Source organism: Zophobas morio, unplaced genomic scaffold, assembly GCF_036711695.1.
Source record: "Zophobas morio isolate AGI-343-1 ecotype UQ-CSIRO unplaced genomic scaffold, CSIRO_AGI_Zmor_V1 ptg000009l, whole genome shotgun sequence".
Taxonomy (NCBI): domain Eukaryota; kingdom Metazoa; phylum Arthropoda; class Insecta; order Coleoptera; family Tenebrionidae; genus Zophobas; species Zophobas morio.
In genome coordinates, this window is record NW_026972114.1 from 5624244 (window position 1) to 5642995 (window position 18752).

Below are 18752 nucleotides of genomic sequence, written 5' to 3' on the forward strand. Positions count from 1 at the left end.
CCTCATTACCCAGATAAGACTGCCGATGACAGTGACGTACAGTTTTTTTTTTTTTTGATGCTGCTCATGGAATAAAATTTGTTGAATAAAACAACGCACATAACAGATTTATATTCTCTATTAATTAATATTATTTAAAATATTTAAATCAATCAACATATCACGAGTAACAAGTAATACAAACAGTGAATACCGTTAAAAAGTACAAACAACCAGGATGACGACGCCACTGAGTAGTGGTTATTCGCAATGGCGTGACTAATTTTTAGCTTGGGAAGTTTGAAAAGTTTTCACTCGGAAGGCCGACTATTCACTCAGAATTATTTGCCTAATTTGCCGGATGTAGGTGGGCTTCTCCAGCCCATGTTGTAAATTTTTGTAGGATGCAAAGTGCGGAGAAGAATAAAATCAGGTAGCAGCCCGTAGTAGGGTCATTCATGGAAAACTGCGAACCAATTATTTCTTCCTTTTTTGTAGATCTGAGAGCTGTTTTACACGTCACAGAAATATCTATCGTAAAAGGAATTTTTAGAAATAATTTTCTCGTCATTATTCGGTTGCAAAAGATCAAGAGGCACTCGAAGCAAGCCCTGACAAACTTATTAGCGGTGCCAGCGGAGATCTTCAATTGGCTGCGGTACCACCATGGACACTCGCGTAACCTCCTTTTCCAGAATTGTCAAAATGACATTGCCAAACTCAAAACAATCATGAAATAAGCATTTCATTTTAAATTCTGTTAGTATCAAGTCGTATTTTGGGTTGCGTAAAATTAATTTTCAGAAATAATTTTCTCGTGACTAACCCTGTATATGTATTTTTTACACCCACATATGGTACAACTGAATTTTTCTTCAGTACAATACTAGTCACATAATAATAATTAAAAAATAAGTTTTTAGTTGCATAAGTACCTACATTTCTTAGATTTCCCGGTAACACAAAATTATTCTTGACGCTCCAACAAAAGTTTTTGCAATATATATTTACAATACACGTAAACCTTTCTCAAACCCTGTAAAAGATCCGTTGCAATCTACAAGGGATTAAAATAAGTATTATATCCGTCCAGTGGAATTTATATTCGCTGCATATGGATACTCTAGATGTACTATTAGTTCATAAATTTTATTGTTTGGTGATACGTATAAAACAAGAATAGACAATAGAGGCAATTCTGTATCAAAATGTGTTAAAATTTAAAGGTTGTTAAAAATATGATTTTTTAAATAACTGTAATCTAGTTAAGAACAATAAACACTTGTTTTTATGTTGAGTACTTATTATAATGAAGCTAGTTCCTATAATATAATAGGTAAAATAAGCAACGAGATAAATAGAAACAATCTCTTAAAAAAAAATAACCAAAATGACAATTTATTAATAAAAAATCTTATGTAACAAGGTGTTTACGCTCGTATTTTTTAATTTTTAAAGTGGAACTACAAACTTCGTCACTTATCTATATTCAAATTGTTTTTAATTCGATATTTACACCTTACCTGGTTGCTAAATTTATTGCAACTTAAAATTCAGAATACAAAATATTTAGTTTTAATAAAAGAAAATACTTCCCGATGAATTTTAACTTGCGATCAATTGACGCTGCGATAAATTTACGTACGATCTATTGTCGCTGCGATCAATTTACGTGCAATCAGTTGTCGCTGCGATCAATTGTCGTCGCGATCAATTGTCGCGTGCGACCAATTGTGCTGCGACGAGTTGCTTGCGATCAATTGTCGCGCGATCAATTGTTTGCGACCAGTTGTCGTAGAATCGATCTAATAGCATTAACTGAGACATGATGATCTACTCTCTGAGGAACTTTTTCCCACTCATTTTTCTGTTTATCGCACGGACAGAAATTTGGAATTAACTGGTGTTTCTACAGGTGGCGGAGTACTCTTAGCCGTTAACAATTGTATTGACTCAGTTCAGTTAAATCTATCTGATATCAACGCCCTAGTTCCTACGGTTGAAGTTTTTGGTGCTAAATTAACTGGAAATAACAATTGTAAACTTCTTGTATTTGTAATTTATATTCCACCGTCAATTTCATTCCAAGATTTTGAGTTATTCTTTGACCTGTTTAATAATTTATCCTCTATAGAAAACGAAAATGTTGCAATACTCTGAAATTCAGCTCTGTCTCAAATGACCGTCATAGTATTATTTTAAATAATTTTAGCCAATTCTATAGTACTATCCAATTTAACTCCATACCGAACGACCATGGGAGTATTTTAGGCCTAGTGTTTTCCAACAAATATTGTTTAGTTGAGAAATCTGACCATTCTCTTGTTCCGGAAGACTCTTACTATCCTGCTCTTTTAATTAGCTTAACATTTAACTACACGAAACTTTCTCATTTTGATGTAAATGGTCAAGCCAAAAGTTTTAACTTCAAAAAAGCTGATTTTCAACACTAGTACAGTTTATTACTTTCGACTGACTGGTCATATCTTAATAGCGTAAACGATGTCAATACTGTTGGCTCTGAACTTTATGATATTTTAAATAACGTTTTTAAGGAAACGTTTCCAACTCATAAATACATAGGCGTCACAGGCGTTATACTTCTTGGTTCAACGGAGTAACATTGTTTCATCTACGTAAAAAATTGTCAACGTTCAAAAATAATAAAAAATATAAGTCTTCCTATTATCGTCATCTGTATGAGGAATATCGAAGAACCACTAACAATCTTGTTAATCAAAGCTACCTGAGTTATTTGAGGAACATTGAACTATCTCTTTCTAAAGATCCTAAAAAATTCTGGCCATTTGTTCAAAGTAAAATAGGTACTTCTAGAATTCCAGGTACAATGAATTATAACAACACAGAAAATCAATTGTCCCAAATTGATCGTTGACACATTTAGCGATTATTTCAACTCGGTATACGCAGCTTCAATTCCATTCAATGAGCCAGATTTAACGGATGTTAAAACAACTGGTGTTTCCTTAATTTATATATCAGAGAGGGTGATCCTAGAGGCGCTAAAACATTCCAAAAATTCGTTAACTATGGGATTGGATGGCATTCCATCATTTCTCCTCGGAGATTGTGCTCACATATTTGTAACACCGTTGCATCATTTATTTAATTTAATTCTCAGTAGCGCAACTTTTCCGGACGCTTGAAAGAAAGCTTTAATTTGTCCAATTCTCGAGAAAGGAAACCCAGCCGAAGTCACAAATTATCGTCCTATCTCCTTATTAAGCAACTTTTCTAAAGTGTTTCAATCAATTATATACAAGAATATTTATTGCAAGGTCAAGCAGTACATTACGCCTCATCAGCCTCCTGAAAAATCGCTCCACCGCTACCAATTTGGCATGTTTTACTCAATACATTTCAGAAGCTATTGCTTGATGCCATATATTTGGATTTCCAAAAAGCCTTTGATCAAATTGATCATTTCGTTCTTATGCAGAAATTGTGTCATTATGGATTTTCGAACTGTTTACTTGACTTGTTTAAATCCTATTTACTTGGTCGTGGACAGTATGTTAAATATCGTGATTTTATATCTAAGGTCATTAGACCAACTTCTGGAGTACCGCAAGGGTCCCATTTAGGCCCACTTTTGTTTTTGTTATTTATTAACGACATTGTAGACACGATTCCTTCGGAGAAATTGCTATTTGCAGTGGAAATATTTCAAATTATACGCTCTATCGACGACTGCATGATTATTCAAGCCAGCTTAATAGCTATTAGAAATTGGTGCATAAAAAATCGACTCTTCCTTAACATTAGCAAATGCTGCAGCGTTACGTATACTAGAAAAGTGGTTCCAGAGATTTTTTCCTATCCTATTAACGACACAGTAATTAATCGTAGCGATTCGTTTAAAGATTTAGGAGTTTTGTTTGATACAAAATTGACTTTCATAGATCACATCAACGATATTGTCGCGAAGGCTTTCAATACCGATACCGTTGACTTGAAATTGTGTGTGAATAGCGCTCCGTAATTAAACTTGTTGTAACAGGAGATTACGAGGGTTACACACACGAATTTTGGAGAAGACTACGGTAGTAAGGTGTAGAGGATTGGGGGAGAGCAGGAAAGGACGACAACCAGAAGGAACACCCAAAAATTGGCTGGACAAGCGATTTAAGGTTAGTCAGAATTATCTCCGCTGTGGTGATAAAGAGAGAGATAAGTTTTTTTTGAGAGCTAGCCTTTCCACAAATAGACAACACAGAATACACGCTTACGAACTTGATTGTTGGAAATAAATGTCGGACTGCGACACAGACGATTATTCAACAGAAGACGGGAAGAGGAAGAGAGAATACAGCCCGAGGGAGACCAGACCAAGTAAAAAAGCACAAAGAACACACACGAAGAAAATAAGTATCCAGAACGATATGGAAGAGTTAAAGAGCATGTTAAAAACTGTCATGCAGGACGTAAAGCATATCAAAACAGACCAAAAAGCGTACCAAGAAGAGATCAGAAGTATAAGAGAAGAAAATGTTAAAATGAGAGAGAAGCTATTAGCGCTGGAACGGAAAGTAGAAAGAATAGAGAAAAAAGAGAGGAAAAATAATATTGTTATTAAAGGACTGGAAACGGATGGGACGAACATAAAAGAAAAGGCAGAGGAGTTTCTAAAAAAACTAGTAGGAGTCGAAGTTCGCCTGGAAAGCGTATATCAAGTACAAACCCAGAAGGCAAATCCTTTAATAGTAGCCAAAGTCAACAACTGGCAAAAGAAAATGTTGATAATGAAGAATAAGAAAAACTTGAAGGGTAGGAAGGAGTTTATCGAGGACGATATGACGAATATGGCGAGAGAAACACAGTGGAAGCTGAGACAAATAGCAAGAGAAAATAGGGCGATGAGGAAAACAGCGAAAGTTATGTACCAGAAGATAATAATTGATGGAGAAGGCTGGAAATGGAACCCAGAAGATGAAGTATTAGTAAGGGAGAAGACGGACGAACGAGCAAAAAACTAGTAACAGTCGAAACAGTGGGAGAAACAAATATGATGGCAATGCCAAAGACACGGGCAATGGAAAAGGTTAACCAAAAAGAAAGAGAAACAAAAAAGCGAAGGGTGCAAGTAAAAATTAAGGAGAAAGGATTGTTTGTGGGGACATGGAATGTGGGGGGGGATATATATGAGGAAGGGGCAGTAGAGATTCTAGTCAATCAGGTCAATATGCGTAAACTGGATATCTTGGCGCTACAAGAAACTAAACTAAAGAGTTGTGAAGTAAAGCAAATAGGGAATTATGTTTTGTTCTGTAGTGGAGGTGACAATAGAAGGCTAGGCACAGGTTTCCTAGTACATGTAAGGCTCAAGCCTGCCTAGTGGAATTCAAGGCAGTTTCAGACAGAATGTGTATGCTCAGAATGAGGGGTAAATATCAAAAAATTAGTTTTATAAATATTCATGCGCCAACGGAGGTCATGCAGATGGGAAAAAAGGAAGAATTTTATAGCCAACTAGAGATAGAATATGAGCGGATCCCAAAATATGATGCGAAAGTAGTCTTAGGGAACGCGAATGCGCAGATTGGTAAAGAGTCAATATACAGATGGACAATAGGTAATTTTAGCAAGCACCAAGTGAGTAATGAAAATGGGAAGTTATTAATTTCATTTGCAAGAAGTAGAGACATGAGGGTGAAAAGTACTTTTTTTCAGCGTAAAGAAATTTATAAAGGTACTTGGAGAAGTCCAGATGATAGAGTAGTAAATCAAATAGACCATGTTTTAATGGATAGTAGGAACGAGAGATGCATTACAAATGTAAGAACATACAAAGGGCCGGATACAAACTCGGACCACTATTTGGTGGGCATTAAAATGATACAGAACATACCATATAGTGCCAAAAACGTAACATTTAAACAATGACTATACAACATGTCAAGTTGGGTACAAAACGACGAGGAAAATAGGAAGTATAAGGTGAAATTGGAAGAACAGCTGGCAAGAACAATGGGAGCAAATGGAAGCGCAGTAGAAACTAGATGGCAAAGCATTAAGGAAGCGATTAAAGAAGCGGAAAGACAAATCCCACAAGAAGGACTAGTAAAGAAAGCGACTTCGTTTGACGAGGAATGTAGGAAGGAAATGCAAAAAAAGAGCGCAGCTGCGTTTATTGACATTGGGAAACGCATATAATACGGAGGTAGTGGAGAAATATAAACAGCAAAGGAAGAAGTGTAAGATGTTATGCAGAATCAAAAAGAGAATTTATGAAGAGCGACGCTTGCGTAATTTAGAAGACAAGTATATGTCTTCTAAATTAATCAATGTATAAAAAAAAAGAATTACGGAACTTTTACCAGGAGGTGAAAAATGTAGAAGCTACTTAATGGTGACAACGACCGAATTACGGTGGTGGAGAGGGAAGAAGAATATGGGGAAGTGGAAGGAAAATAACTACAAAGAGAAGAGGTAATGGAAGTTATACGAAGGTTAAAAAATAATAAGAGCAGTGGGGAACATATGATTTTGGCAGAGTTCATTAAATATGGTGGAAGAGTAATTTATGAAGAAATATATCAGCTGGTAGCAGTGGTATGGAACAAAGAAGAAATGCCAAGCGAATGGTCAAAGGGAATTATAATCCCAATTCATAAAAAGGGATCCAAGTCAGAATTTGAAAACTATAGAGGCATATCGTTGTTAAGTGTGGTCTTCAAAATATTAGCGACGTGTATAAAATATCGAATAGTAGCACAGATCAAGAGTAGTATAGGAGAATACCAACGTGGATTTAGGGAAGGTAGATCTGTAATAGACCAAATTTTTGCGCTACGTGAAATCCAGGCTGAAAGCTACGACAACAAACTTAAGACACATGTAATGTTTGTGGATTTTAAACAGGCATACGATAAAGTAAATATAGAGCAGGTATACCAGTCAATGAAAGTGATAGGGGTAGAGAGCAAACTAATTAGATTAGTACGAATGACACTAAGCAAGTAAAGGTGGGGGAAATGAGTCTAGAGAATTTCATGTAAAAGAGGGTTTGAGACAAGGAGACCCACTATCGCCAGTGCTATTCAATATAGTCTTTGAAAAGGTAGTAAGAGATAGTGGAGTGAACAGGACAGGGCTGATATATCATAAAAGGCACCAGCTGTTAGTATTTGCAGACGACATTGCAATAGTGACAAGAACAGAGAAGGAGTTAAGGGAAGTAGTAAGAAAGCTAGAAAGATAAACGAGGAAAGTAGGGTTAGAAATAAATCAAAAGAAATCAAAATATATGAAATGGGATGATGAAGATTATGCACAATCAGACTTTAAAGTGGAAACTTGTGACGACGGAATCGTACAATTCAAAGAGGTAGACAGGTTTTGTTATTTAGGCACGGTGTTTACGAAGTTGCCGGGTATGAGTGAAGAGATAGCAACTAGGTTATCCCAGGGAATTAGGTGCCTACACTCGCTAAACAGCATCCTAGCGAGTACTAATATTTCGAAAGCCACGAAAGTCAGAATATATAAGACAGTAATAAGACCGACAGTTACTTATGGGAGTGAGATATGGGTGACGGGAGTGGAGGAGGAACAAACGATAGGCGTGTGGGAGCGAAAAGTGCTCCGAAAAATTTGTGGGGGCAGGAAGGTGGAAGGAATATGGCAGAGGAGGACAAACGCGGAGTTATACAATTTGTATAATGAGCCTGATGTAGTTAGAATAGTAAGAGGGCAGCGAACAAGATGGTTGGGGCATGTAGCTAGGATGGGTATAAACCGAAGTCCATTCAAGTTGTTAGAGAGCCGTATAGGGGGGCGCAGGAGGCAGGGAAGGCCGCGAAAGAGATGGATAAAGGAAGTGGAGGCGGATTTAAAGAAGGCTGGAATCACTCAGTGGGGGAGAAGAGCGGAGGATAGGGATAGCTGGAGAAGAATTGTTAATTTCATTATTTGCTAAATTGTATTAAGTTATGGGCCTAAATGGCCTTGTAATACTCAAATATGTATATATTAAGTACACAGTAATTAAACGTAGCGATTCATTTAAAGATTTAGGAGTTTTGTTTGATACCAAATTGACTTTCATAGATCACATCAACGATATTGTCGCGAAGGCCTTCAAAAATGATGAGTTTATTTATAGGAACTGCAGACAGTTTTCATAAATTGGAACTTTACGTACCCTTTTCTTTTCATTAGTGAGGTCAAAACATGACTATATTGCCTTAGTTTGGTCACATATATCAGGTACATATTCAGCACTTAGAATCGGTACAAAGGACATTTTTAAAATTTCTCTCATATCGAATTGATGGTGTCTATCCTGTTCGAGGTATAGATCAGTCCCTATTATTATCTAGGTTCGACTTCTTGTCTCTTGCATCACGTAGACGTAGAAGGATTATCGCATTAAAGTTTCTGTTCAGTTTGGTTAATAACGATATCGATTGTAATTACTTACTTAGTAAGCTGAACTTCCTTGTACCAAGAAGTAACTCAAGGCAATCCCTCATGTTTTATTGTCAAAGGAAGAGAAATAATGCGTCAGTTAAATCGCAAATTAACTTTACGTGCGAATTATATAACAAAATATTTGGAAGCTGTGATCTACATGCTGATTCATTTCACAAAATAAAAAAGTGTTTGTTGGAGTGTTCGTTAGAATAGTGTTGGAATTTTTAGTTTAGTTTGATGCCTTGTGCGAATGATTGTTTTGTTTCTTAATTTTGTAGTTTTAGGGTATATTTTGCTGTTTCCCTGTAACTGGGTGTATTATCTGTTGGGAATAAATAAATATATTATTATTATTATTATTAATTTTTTATTACTCATCAGTGATCTGCCATCAGTAATAACCAACCCACTATTACTCTATAGAGATAATGTGAAATATTAAAGTGGTCGACAACTTTGAGGACCTGGGGTCAGGAATCTCAGTTCTAAATACTAGGTATACTTATGTAAATTTTGTAGTAATCTAAATAAAAATAATATATCAGCGAACTCTTTGTTAAAAGAGAACAATTTGATGCAATGTGATTTATTGTTTTATAACAAATTATCTATCCACCATAAATAATCGTATTGCATCCTCTCTTAAACACTTTTATCATTCCCAGTAAACACAGTTGTGATGTTAACGTGTCAGGTACGTACTCACAAAAGAACAATAAGTACATCGCATGATTATGTCTTAACGATATACCTGGAACGTAAGCTATATAACATCACAATGGAGTACTCATGCTATGTAACAAACACGTAATGTTGACTACATTTCCTAGATATCTCATTATTATGTCGCAGCGGTATAGCTTGCATATAAGCATTTAAACATCACACTGTGGTACTCCTGTTATGTAACTAACACCTAATGTTAACTGCATTTACTAGATATCTCATTATTGTGTCGCTGCGATATAGTTGGCAGGTAAGCCTTGTAACATCACAATGGAGTACTACGGTTATGTAACCAATAAGTAATGTTAACTGTAGTTACTAGATATCTGATTAATATATATATATACATGCTTCGGAATGTTATTAGTTAATTATGCGTGTGTTTGTTTTTCAGTTGATTTTACAAAATGGCATGTTAAATCGAAAATTAACGTTTCTGACAGGGCAACAGCAAAAAACATTTAAAAACATACATATCGAGTATTATATAGCTCTATTTTATATTTATTATTTACGTTTGTGTTGCAAGTAAATAGTATATTCATAACAAAAGATGCTGAGTCTTAAAAAAAGAAATTTCTTCCCTGTCTTAAATCTTGCACAAGCGAGATGACGCCAATAGTGAGTTGCTCTTAATTTTTTTTTTCATATTATATTTCCTGTAATTATATTTATTTATAATTTTATTTTTATAAGTGCATAACGACCTGCGCTTTATAAAACAGAACAAGAGACTTAATGCACATAGTTTATGATCAGAATTAAAAAATGTCCCATCTAACAGGTAATACGAATTAAGACTAGTAATGAGACAATATTTTTTAACCTCTGCCTATGCGTCACTGCCAAAAAGGAACAATTATACATATACAGAATTTTGAAATGACCTCGAAAAATAAAATGATATATTTCATTATTTTATTAATTCTAATGCAAAATATGTTGATCGGCAACAAAAGCAACAAAAAGAAAAAAATCGAAATTAAAAACCAATCTATTTCAAGGTCAGCGATATCGTTCTTAAATAAAAATGAATTAAATAATTTCTTCACTTTGATCGTAAGGAAAATAAATAATAATTTGAATACAAAACAATAATTGATCATTGAGTTTTGTGTATTGACTTTCGCACTCAGTTATAGGTATATCTGTTTAACATTAAATTTTCAAAAGTTTAGATTTTTCCAATGTAATCTTGGGCTCTAAAATAAACTGGTAATGTATAATGTATAATTATAATTGAGTATTTTTGTGGTTGATCTTTAAATTATTATTTATTCAAAAAATTCACTTAATTTCATATCCAATATGTAACTAACTGAAAACTGATAATAAAGCAGCAGATATGACGAAATAGTGTAGACTTTTTTTAATGTCGGTAATAGAGTGTATAATAATGTATAATAACTAGAGAGCGGAAAATATGCAGCAAAATTTTGGGAAATATGATCATATGACATGCATCAAATTTATGCAAATATGCAATAACTTTCTTAATATATGCAGAGATATGCAGTTGCACATGCTCAAAAAATTAAAAAAAGCGTAATAACCGAACTAAATTTATTTACAAATTGCAAAAACACCTTAACTTTTATTACAAAAAATACATAAATCACATTGCAAAGTGTTTAATTAGATCTCACTGACAAATAAATGACATTTTTAAGATAATATTCTTATACTCAAAAATAAATATAGGTAAACAGAACGAATTAAAAAATAGTAGTAATCGACTATTTAATTACTATTTTGGTAACAATTTATTTTTAAATATTTTTCGAAATATTCTAACAAAAATTTTTCCGGTGATTCTAAAGTATGTATTTGTAAATAAAAAAACTGCGTACTGCGTCCACAGATGTAAAAATACTTATCGGATTAGAGCAGGCACAACAAAACACAATTACTTCTTGAAGAATAAGTTCAGGAAAAGGTTTAATTCATAAATTAATTTGAGTTATCTACATATTGACACACATCTCTATCGCTTTAAATACTTAAATGCAAACTCACGATGAAAAATAATAGGATAACGTCCCTTCGACCACCATAAAACATACCATTAATACACTTAAGTAACGAACAAAAATATTGAAATGAACGGTATTTCCAAAAGTAATTAGGACCCGAATTTACCTGGAAGGATGGCTTAACACCCAGTGGTTCCTCCAAACTACCATAAAACCCAAACCCAGTTATTTGAAGCTCAGGACAATATTTGCAATATGATTCATGAAGTTTCGTTTTTCTAGAAAAATGCCGATCGAATGGCATTTTTTTTTCAAAGTAGCACAAAAATTGATAAAAATGCAAAATATGCACCCGGTATGTGAAATATGCAGCAGAAGGCAAATATATGCAAATATGCAATTTTTTATAGCTGCATTCATTTTTAATTAGCATGATTCGTTCACATATTAAATATCAAGACTTATATGCAAAAAATAACGGATATGCAAATTTCATAAAATCCGCTCTCTAATAATAACCAATACCTGCGCCTAAATTAAGGAAAATTTCCAACTGCACAATCGCAATAATCCCCCTTGTGTTCTTAATAGTACTTTTACACCTCTCCCCCTTCCCCCCCATTAAAGTGCAGTATGATTTTGTCGATTTTGTGAGAATACCTACAACATTAATAATAAATAAATAATAGCAAAACGCAAATTCAAAATAAATATATTGTAAAGATATAAACAAAAATCTAAAAAAGGCATAATACCGACACGATTAATACATACATATATCACTATTTAAAGGTACATCACAAAAGTGTGTGTGTTGTCTTCCCAAAACAGAAGACTAAAATAATTAATTAAGCCACAATCGAAAAAAATGTTCTGAATTTTATTATTATAATTCTTATTTTGTCATTTTTAAATAAAGACTTGCGTATTCTCATATTTTTAAGAAAATGGGGTGACACGTTCTTAATTGGATCAATAAAAAATTTGTGATGACGCCAATAATAATGTAAATAATACTTGTCATAGCACAAAAGAAAATTAGAAACAGCGCATTACCAATGCAAGAAAAAACCAAAGTGATAAGAGCTGTGAAGGCAGTACGACTCCGCAAGTACGACTGATAAAATTTTTGTTGTGCAATTTTTCGAAATCACTGAGACAAGTGTTATTGTTAAGCAGGTACGTGACAGAGCGAAAATAGCACATCTGGGGTTTCTTGAGGTTCAAACTTGACAAATAAAATCATAAAAATTCCTCGATTCTTTTCGGTGAAGGGATGAACCGGCGTCAGTAATAGTAACTTACGCTCGGGAAGTAAAAATGTTAATAATGTGAAAAAGTTACTGCACAAATTGCAATTTCCAGCTGCACAAATGCATTTTTGAACTGCACAAAATGTGTAGAAGTGCACATTAATTTAGGCCCTGCCCAATACATCGGGTATGTTTCTGTTGTTGTCTTCGTTCGACACCACTGTATTTACAGTATTTAAGCAGGTATACGTTTCCGCCCCTAAAATCCCACGTACGGCATCTTTTGCCCAAGTAAATACAGCACCTGGAATGAAGACAGAAACAGAAATAGTTTTACAACACCTTATCAAAATTTAAAAAAACCACTATGGTATTATTTGAAATTTATTGTTAAAGATTGTATGGTCAATTAGATGTGGGTCGTCGTATTCTTTAAAAAGTGACCTTCGTCAGTGAGTTCGTAATGCTTAATTAATAATTATATTCAGAGCGAAAAATACAACGGCTTTATTAGAAATACACCAAAGACAAGTTTTTTCATTGTAATAATTTCTAAGAATTATTTCTGTAAACTTGTTCACTTGAAATGTTATTTTGTAAGTACCTGCTTGGCAAATTATAAATAGAACATCTGTAAGGTGACCAGATTTCAAAAGTCCGAAACCGGAACATTAGTTTCCATTTCCATCGTAATCTGATATATAACTGCTTTGAAAATTTTTAGTTGTAATATACTAACAGTACTGACATCTGCTGACATTTAAAACAGTGCAGTGCTGACAACCGTATCGATACAAGTTTTGTTCCCAATTTTTCACAAAATAAAATTACTATTAGTGATTTATCCGAGGATTTATCTTTATTCTTATCAGATTTATAGAAATCGGAACATTCACGGAACGAATGTTTTAATCGGAACATTTATTGGACGAAATTTGAAATCGGAATTATTAGAGTATTGAAATCGGTACAGTTCCGATCAAATCGGAACGTTTGGTCACCTTAAACATCTGGGGTTAATATAGGGAAGACCCAACGACACAAACAAAGCCATAAAAATTCTTTGCCCATTGTCCCTGAAACGGGACAAGGTTTTGAAGAGTTCATTCGTCGAATTTTGATTTTATAACGACGTTTATAAAGCGATGATGGGTAGCAAAAAAACTAGAGAGTGGTTAATTTTGATTTTATTAAATTTATTTTGTCTAGTGAAAAAATAACGCTCAACTTCTGCATTTACTATCCACCAGATGTTTGGGGGATGCAGTCGGACCTTTGTTGGTTTGGTTTGTCTATGAGTCGGACGATCCCTTTTTTCCGTATTTATGGTTATTGCACTTCAGACTCACAGTGAAGCTGTCGAATTCCATTTGGCCATTTGGTTCACAACCACCGAACCTTTCTCGTGAATCCGTAAATCACTTCATTTTTAATGCAGTTTTGTGAAAATTGTGCCATTCAGTGTGGATTAAATTTACACTAGGTAAGTTAATATAATTCTAATGAAGTAATCATTTTAATTTTTACATGCTTCTGTTGTTTTTGATAACTGTACGTAAATAACAACAACAGTTTTTTCAGACAAACTGGAAATACCACCATTAATCACTGAAGATATTCCCGCTGATTTTGAAGAACTTACGGTGATTGTTTTTGAAAGTGAGGCGCTTTGCCATAACATGTTGCAAAGGTATGTTACTGCAATTTTTTATGAACTAGGTGCTAATGAACATAATTTTACTCTAGACTTGAAACAAATACAAAAAATATGTGCGAAACAAAAGAAATTCTAAAGGAAACGAGTGAACAAATCTCCAATATGAAAACGTCATCAAATGTGACAAATCAAAAAGAAAACAGTAATAGAAGATATGCCGCCAAGACCACAGGTAAACAAATTTTGAGGAATTAGAAGATTATCTCTGCCTACTACAACAAGCAGGCTTCTTTGTAAGTTAAAAAAATACAATTAGTCCAGTCAAATTAGCGATCAACCTCGAAATGAGAGATAATAAGCTGAATTTTCGTATATACCTTCATTTTAGCGTTCTAAAAGTTGTCTCAAAAGTCTCATAAAATCTCATGTCTGCGTCGTAAGTTATTCAAGGTCAAAGGTCAAGAAAAACATTATTTTGCGATTATCTCGGTTTCTATTGCTCTAATGATGTTAACACCTATTATCATAATTGTAGAGCACAAATTTGGGACAAATTTTATTTGAAACATTTTTTGATACACTTAATCGTTTTTGAGATAGCGGGCAGTGGGCGCGCAGCGTTCATCCATACATACTGTAATGCAATCAACCGTGAAAATATCTGTGAATACTACCTTGAATTTTGAAAAATTTGTATTATTTATCAGTTAATACATTGCATTTAATAACATTTTGCATATTTGCAATACATTTATTTAATGATACTTACCTACTTTGTGTAATTAAAAACTCTTTAAATGACATATTTATTGTAGGTATATCTTAGGTTAGATTATTATATATCTTAAAGTTATATTAATTTTTTCAAAGTAAATTTTAAGGAAGTAAAACGAGTTCATATATTTTAATTTTATCTTTATTCAGCAGCTGGACATTTCTTACGATTCATCTTGCAGTGAAAATCTATAAATTTTTAATAATTTAAAGAACAAAAGTATCAATTTTCTTCTTCTTCACCGTCATCTTCTGGACGTTCGGGAATTTCTGTTTCATCGTCGTCATCTTCGGTGCCCTGAATTGTTGTTTCCAGACCTTCCCGTTATAATCATGATAAGAAAATAAGTATTTAAAAACTTGCACATTTTAAAGATACAAATAAATTGAGATATACAATAAATATTTCATTAAATGAGTTTTTAATTACACAAAATAGTTAAGTATTATTCTATGAATATATTGAAAATATGTAAAATGTTATTAAATACAATGTATTAATTGATTAATAATACAAATTATTCAAAATTCAAGGTAGTATTGACAGATATTCACGGTTGATTGCATTACAGTACGTATGGACGAGCGCTGCGCGCTCACTGTGCTCTATCTCCAAAACGATTGAGCGCATGAAAAAATATTTCAAATAAAATTTGTCCCAAATTTTGTGCTCTACAATTATGATAATAATTGTTAACATCATTGGAGCAATAGAAACTGAGATAATTGCAAAAAACTGTTTTTCTTGACCTTTGACCTTTAATAACTTACGACGCAGACACGAGATTTTATTAGACTTTTGAGACAACTTTTAGAACGCCAAAATTAAGGCGTATACAAAAATTCAGCTTATTGTCTCTCATTCTGAGGTTGATCCCTTTTTTATGCTAAAATGACTGGACTAAATATATTTATATGTACTTACATATAACATAATTTTGGATATTATATACAGGTAGATGCCTGTAATACTATAACACTTTTTAGGAACCTACTAAACATGACACATTTCGCTTAACACGTTACATACATATTGGGTTGCAGAAAAGTCTTATAGTGAAGCACCCTGTATGTTATACATACGCGGTGACTTCCAAATAGATTCGGAAAAAAAAATCCTTTAATTGTCACACGGATTCAAAGTAATTAAATTGCTGCTCCAGTTTCAAGAAACAAATACGGAACAACTTGTTAAATGTAAATGATGCGGCAATGATTTATTCAGTTTCCATTGTGACTAAATTTTTTTCTTTATTTTTGCTGTGTGTTGCTTAGATGAAAACAAATGACACTGAATGAGGTGTGGATCTTGATATTTTTCTCCTGAATTAGGACTAGATAAAAGAAATTACTTAAAATTTTCTCTACTTCGTGATCTTGTGGTTTTATTTTCCGAACTTAAATATTTCAGAGTTACTCGATATATACACATAAAAATATTTTCTTCTTTTCTTATTTCAGGAACTGCTATTGTCCCAGATAGGTGGTAATGAGAAAAAGAACAATGTGGAGCGTATATTAAAAAAAAAAAAATTCAGCGAATTTGCTGTAGCTTGTTTGTTCGGTAGGAAAATTCCAAAATGGTTGGGACAAAAACAATGAATATTATGAAAGGTATTTTTTTTGCAATAAATATAATTATTACAATTTTTATTTTTGAAGAAATTACAATGAAGACCCATTCCGCAATAGAAAAAGAAGTAGAACAACGCTGCTCAGAGTGGCTACGACATTCTAGTCAACGCCTGAAGAAAGAAAAAACAACGACAGTTTATAGTTTCTGTGTCTTTTTTTAAGTGTAAATTATATTGTATTATTTGCGAATTAGGAAATCATATATATATATTTATTTATATTATGAATTTATATTAATTTTTGTATTTTATTACTCATTACATATTATATTTTTTCAAACATTGAATAAAATAATAATTTACTGTAAGCTCTAAATTTTACTCTCCATATCCATATCCCTAAATGGTAACTAGACTTTCTGAAATGCCTATTCATATCGCATAGATCATGTTAATAAAATATACTGAGAGTCATATGTTTACGATGTTGCGATATATACGTAACGTCTATGTCCATTTAATATGTTATATTGGCGTTTAAAATAAAACGTAACAGATACATAAAAATATAGAGAATCTAGAGACATACTAACACAACGTTATGATAATGTACCGCGAGCACGTCTCTAGTCTGAAACGATGTGGATGTCACCAGTACGTTACAAGCATGGGTCACTGTTGATTACATTACATAGCACAGGGAAAGCAAATGTACGCAGTTTGGGATGTAACAGCTAACAAGATCGTAGACAGGGTTAAGTGGCATTAACATCGCTAAAACGTAACTGTGTTTACTGGGTTAGAACGTCTAGATCTATAAACAACTCCTTCGATAGTAAAACACTCTATCCAACACTAAACATGCACTGAATTAGAAAAATACTCGTAATTATGATCCTTATTATTACGTTTATCAAAAAGAAAGTATTGAAAATGTTTCACAAAAATTAACGAAACAATTGTACAAAATTAACATCAAATAGAAATTTTAAGCACATGTCTCATGTCTGCGATAACATTTTTATAGAAAGTACTTGTGAGGAGTCTTTTTTCAGATTCTAAAATGCTGTTTTACATTTGTGATTATTTCTTCTAAAAATTTGGACGAAAAGCGTAAAATATGAAAATGGATCAATAAACCACACTTGTAGGAGTATGTTATTTTATAAAGTTTAAATAACATTTAAACCCTATTACATATACACTATTAGCTGACGCTCGAGAAGTCAAAATGCGAAAATTACACCTGTGATATTTACGAGTATATAAGTTGTGACCAAAAATTTTCAGGAAACACATGCAGTTATTTTTAATTATTTCAGTAAACCAGAAAAGATAACAAATTCAAGTAAAACGATAATACAAATAACAGTCCAGTAAAACAAAGTTCTTCATTATTTTAATCATTATTTAACCAGAAATTGAGTTTAAAATACAAAATTATTGTTTCTTTTTTATTATTGATAGAAGCTTTTGAAAGTTAAGTTTTCATCTTTTTAAAATACTCAAGTAACTTGTCACTATGCGTTTTTCGACGTAAGAGGATCACGTTACAAATTTAAAACCTCACTAAATGCACCCTTAGTACCTACAAGGAAAACTCTCTCGGATTTAAACTCCCGTAGAAAACTGTATGCATATTTTATTCAATAAGTAGGTAATGAAACCTGAAACCGAGCATACAGCTTAAATGTTATACCCAAATCGATGTTCCCTTCAGGAAACAACGTGTCAGATTTAGACACCGCAAAATACAATCCCAAAGACAACAATTCTGAGCCACCACAAAACATAAAACAAAAACTTTACACGCAACCGCAAAACGAGAAGTAGGAATACGAACCTGACAAAAACGCGATATTTTCTCCGTTTACCGCAAAATAGCGCCAATAAAAAACCACATCATTTCCAGGAGCTCGTACGATCCATAACACTCCTCACGCCTCGCCATTTCGCTCTATTGCGCCCCATTAACAAACAAAACAAAAAGGAAATGTAAGACTAAACAGGGTTACGTTTCAATAGGAAAAGAACACTTCTAAATTCCTTTATGTTAGCATCTGAAATAGTAATAACTCGCAAATGGATCTGTAATATTCGACATTTTTCGTTCGTTCCGACCCATTACAGCGCCGTTTACACCGAATAAACGTGAGTTATAAACAAGCACTAACAATCCTTTTATGCGTTTATTACACGTGTAACCGGCGGCGGCGGCAGATGGCGCGTTTAGATATCACGCACCTATCAAAGTGTTTATCTTTATTTTGGTTTGTTGCTAAACACAACTTTTTTGGCACGAATTAACGAGGTCTTTTACACGCTTGAAGAGATGAGTAAATGACGGCTTACAGTGGGATTATAAGGGTTAATGTTTTTT

At 33.4% G+C, this 18752-nt stretch overlaps 1 protein-coding gene and 1 long non-coding RNA gene across 2 annotated transcripts in view; one reads left to right on the forward strand and one right to left on the reverse strand.

Moving 5' to 3' along the window:
* Positions 1 to 18752, reverse strand: part of LOC135125784 (metabotropic glutamate receptor 2-like) — a 1169526-nt gene that overhangs the window by 141039 nt on the left and 1009735 nt on the right. The gene's annotated exons all lie outside the window — the stretch shown is intronic.
* On the forward strand, positions 13986 to 16567 carry LOC135125614 (uncharacterized). The gene is made up of 4 exons (XR_010279918.1): positions 13986 to 14057; positions 14114 to 14317; positions 16260 to 16412; positions 16461 to 16567. It is a non-coding gene; the product is annotated as an uncharacterized LOC135125614 (long non-coding RNA).